At 51.3% G+C, this 4,404-nt stretch overlaps 1 protein-coding gene across 1 annotated transcript in view; it reads left to right on the top strand.

The window, feature by feature from the left end:
- Nucleotides 1-2,550: 2,550 nt before the first annotated feature.
- The window catches only part of ATP8B2 (ATPase phospholipid transporting 8B2), a 39,565-nt gene continuing 37,711 nt past the window's right edge, over nucleotides 2,551-4,404 (top strand). Inside the window, 1 exon segment of the mRNA XM_087943721.1 lies at nucleotides 2,551-2,698. The gene's annotated coding sequence lies outside the window, so the exon portion shown is untranslated.

The raw sequence follows: 4,404 nt of genomic DNA, 5'->3' as shown, positions 1-4,404 counted from the left end.
ATTTAGTGACCGTTTAAAGTTACGGCATCCCAAATAAAAAGTAACTGAGGATCGGGGGGGTTCACACTTACGACGGCGACAGAATCCCTGTGGCCACGCGGTCAACATTCCGACACTTGGCCCACTGATTCACATTTACGATGGTCGCGGCATCCCAGGATCACGATTTCCCCATTGCCGAACCCTTAACAACCGTGTTACAACCGCAGTGATTCACTTAACAACGGTGGTCGTAAAACTGGGCCAAGCTCCCTTCGCAAATGTCTTATGTTTTGGGCTCCAGCCGTTAAGAAAACATCTTCACCTCTTAAGAGATTTTGCAGCGAATACCGGAAAGAAAAAGAAAAAAAGGAGATTTGGCAAAGGTTCGTTTTTATAGGCGGGGGGAAAAAAATGCAGTTTAAAGGGAAAAAGTTTTGACTCCAAGGCCTCCCAGCATTTTCCAGCAAAGGCAAAGCATTATTTTACGCTTCCCAAAGCAAGAAACTTTCCTGTGTAATGGATTTAAAAAGACGGGGGAAAAAGGAGGTGTTTTTTTTTTAATAGAAAGGTTCACCCTCTTTTCGAAGAGCCATTTCAAGGGCTCTATTTAAAGGTGGTTTTTCTGGAATGTTTGCTAGGAAACCTTAAAAAAAAAAAAAGGCACAGCAAGCGGCTTTAAAAAAAATATGTTTATTTTACTGATTTAATTCATTCATCACCTCATCTTCGATCGCCCATCTCGCTTTTTAAAGAGATTCTGGGAAGTTGGAAAAACGGGGATGTTTTAAAAAGGTGGGGGGGCAAAAACAAACCAATCAATCCAGACTAGTTGGGGATGATGGGTATTTTAGTCCTTTATCAGATCAGGAGGGAGCTGTTTGCAAAGTTTTGTGTTTTAGGGCAAGCTTTACCAGAGCTAAAAAAAGGCTCAGTGTAAAAGCAGATTATTTTAGGGGTGGGGAAAAAAACAAACCCAATATTGGCAGAGAAAAAGGAACAAAATCTGTATAAAAGCTGAAGTTTGCAGGAGATGCAATCCAGGAAAAAATAAGAAGTCCTCGTGTTACGACCACATCTGAGAGCAGGATTTCTGCTGTCAATCACAGCCGTGGTTTAAAGCTGAGCCGCCGCATGTCCCGGTTTTAAATTTTAAAACCATTTTTAGAATGGTGGTTCAGTGGAAACATGCGCCTGAAATCGAGTCGTGGGATCGCAAGTCGAGTCACGCCGTCGTAAGCGCGAAGCCAGCTGAATGGCCCTTTCAGGCCAATTTTTCCTGTACCAAAGAGCCCAAAGTTTTTTTTAAAAAAATTTTTTGTGGGGGGAGAGGAGAAAAAGGAAAATGAAAAAAAAAAAGAGAGAGAGAAATGGTTTTGTTTTTCTCCCTCCCCCCCTCCTTCTGCAATAAAATACGGCTAAAAAGCTGCAGAACCTCCATGAAAAGGCACAGTCTATCTTGAAATATATATATATTGCAATCAATTATATATAATGCAGAGTCTTCCTCTTCACGGTTTATGTAGGGCTGTTGTTTTAATTGTCAGTTTCAAGAACCCCACCCAGGATCACAAGACGGGAAATGAATGAATGAAGAGCCTGGGAAAATGGGGTAAGCACAGGGTGTGGCAGCCAGGGCCTGACTGGATGACCTGGGGGGAGCTATTGGAGGGGGAGAAGTGTGGTGGAGATGAGGTAGAGAATGGGGAAGCTGGGGTACGACGGGACGACCTCGGAGGCCCCCCCTCCCTGGATTGGAGGGTTTGGGAGTGGGGGGATGAACGGGCTGAAGACAAGGGGGAGTACGGGGCCGCTAGGGTCCGATTAGATGGCCTCAGAGGGACACAAACCCCCCCCATCCCTCCCAAGTCTGGATTTCCGAGGTTACGGATGGGTGGGTAGGTTCAACGGGCTGGAGACTCGGTGGAGAGTGGACCAGTTGGGGGTCCGACTGGGTGACCTTTGGGGAACACCCTTGATTGGGTGAGTGGGTGGTTGGGAAACTAGAGTGGAGACTAAGGCAGAGAATTGGGGGTCCGACTGGGTGACCTTTGGGGAACCCTTGATTGGGTGAGTGGGTCACCCTTGATTGGGTGAGTGGGTGATTGGGAAACTAGGGTGGAGACTAGACAGAGAATTGGGGTCCGACTAGGTGACCTCTGCGGGAGACCAATAGGCTTGTATGGTGGGGGGAGAGAGAGACGGACTGCAGACTAAGCGGAAAGCGGGGCAGCGGGGGGTCCGGCTTGATGACCTCGGAGGGAACCCCTCTCCAAGGCTGGATTGGCAGGGTGTTGGTGTTGGAGGGGGAGAACCGACTTGAAGCCTGGGCGCAGAACGAGGAACGGTGCAGCGGGGAGGGGGTCCGGCTGGATGACCTCGGAGGGGACCCTCCCAGGCTGGATGGCGGCAGGGAGACCGGGAGGGAGAGAAGGAGGGAGGGAGGCGCCCCCTCCGCCGCCACCCGGAGCCTCTCGGCCGAAGCGCGGCCCCCGCCCGCCCCGCCGCCCGCCCCTTTCATCACTTCCGCCCCTCCTTTGCTTCGCCTCCAGCCGAGCCAGCCGGGGCGGGGAGGGTCTGGGCTGGCCGGGCCGAGGGGCGCGGGGACCCACCGCCGGCCCTGCCCGGGATGGAGCGAAGCGGAGGCGGCGGAGGAGGCGGAGGCGGAGGAGGCGGAGGAGGAGGAGAGCGAGCCTCCTCGGCTCCGGGGCTCCGTCAGGTAGGCGGCGGGCGCCGGCTTGGCGAGCCAGCCGGGCGGGGAGGGATGAGGGGGCTTCCTTAGGAGATCGGCCGGAGGGGATCCGGTCGGAGGGTGGTCCGGGGTTTGGATTGCGGAGAGAGGGGTCGATCGAGGGGTTGGATGGGGAGATCAACTCAGGGACTGGATTAGGAGATCCGTCAAGAGGTTGGATGGGGAGATCGATGGAGGGATTGGATTAGAAGTTCGATTAAGGGAGTGGATTAGAACGATCAAGGGATTGGATTAGGAGATCGATGAAGGGATTGGATTAGAAGTTCGATTAAGGGATTGGATTAGGAAATCGATGAAGAGGTTTGATTGGGAGATCGATTAAGGGATTGGGTTAGAAGTTCGATTAAAGGAGTGGATTAGAACGATCAAGGGGTTGGATTAGGAGATCAGTTGAGGGATTGGATTAGAAGTTCGATTAAGAGGATTGGATTAGGAAATCGATGAAGAGGTTTGATTGGGAGATCGATTAAGGGATTGGATTAGAAGTTCGATTAAAGGAGTGGATTAGGAGATCGATCAAGAGGTTTGATTGGGAGATCGATTAAGGGATTTGATTAGAAGTTCGATTAAGGGAGTGGATTAGAACGATCAAGGGAGATCAATTGAAGGATTGGATTAGAAGTTTGATTAGAAGTGAGTGGATTAGAACGATCAAAGGGTTGGATTAGGAGATCAATCGAGGGATTGGATTAGGAGATCGATCGAGGGGCTTCATTAGGACGGCGCTTAAGGGATCGGTTGGGGCATTGCTTGCTAGGAGTAGTCGATTAGTAATCGATTAGGAGATGGATTATTAAGAGAATTGGTTGGATTGATAGGGGTTGATTAGGGGGTTGATTGGGAGGGTTATTTATTGGGGGATTGATGGGCAGAGGGATTAGGGGTTCGATTAGGGGATGGCTTATTGGGGGGGGTCCCCCCTCCAGCACTCCAGGGCCTGCCCTGGCTTGGCTGCCCCCCAGCTACACTCAGCCCCCCTCCCCCCCTGAATTGATCGATGGGTGGATTAGCTAATTGGTTCTAGGTTACGGGGTGCTCAAACTTCCCCCCACTCCTAGCGCTCCAGATGGGGACCCCGATTCGCTCGTCGCCTGACAAAACTTGTGCTTTTCTGCAAATGGACCGGCCTCCTTCTTCTCCTCCTCTTCCTCAGCTCCCATCATCCCCAGCCCAAGCCCCATGGGCATCGGGCTGGGCTCCCAGACTCCTCAGCCACCGGTGTGGGAACTGGGGAAGAGGGAGTGATGGGAGATGTAGTCCAGCCCAGCTGGGACAGGCAAGGAAGAGCATGGAGGCCTGCTTGGTTTTTCCTGGGGGCGAGGGGTGTGTGTGTGTGTGCACGTGGGGGAGACCCCCTTCCCCCAAATTGTGGGGAGCAAACCCCCTTCTGGCCTGGATCCCTTCCCTCCCTTTAAGTCTACAACATCTGCTTCGAAAGAAGGTTTGTTCTGACTTGTAGTAGCCACAATTGTGTGCCTTGGGTTAGATTCTCCCCTCATCCCAGTTGCTGGTACTCATTGGTGTCTTAAAATATATATATATATTATTTACATTCCCAAAAGCAACCTTGTAACTTCAATTCCCTAGATCCGTTTTGGGGAGCTTTCCATCAAACTCAGCAGCAGGCAACGTGGTTCAAAGCTTGGAAAACAACCAGGATTCTAGGTTAGGTT

The sequence above is a fragment of the Notechis scutatus genome, chromosome 14, assembly GCF_049901735.1.
Source record: "Notechis scutatus isolate UNSWTSFEM ecotype Mainland chromosome 14, rNotScu1.2, whole genome shotgun sequence".
Lineage (NCBI taxonomy): Eukaryota > Metazoa > Chordata > Lepidosauria > Squamata > Elapidae > Notechis > Notechis scutatus.
This window is presented reverse-complemented; position numbering and strand designations above follow the sequence as displayed.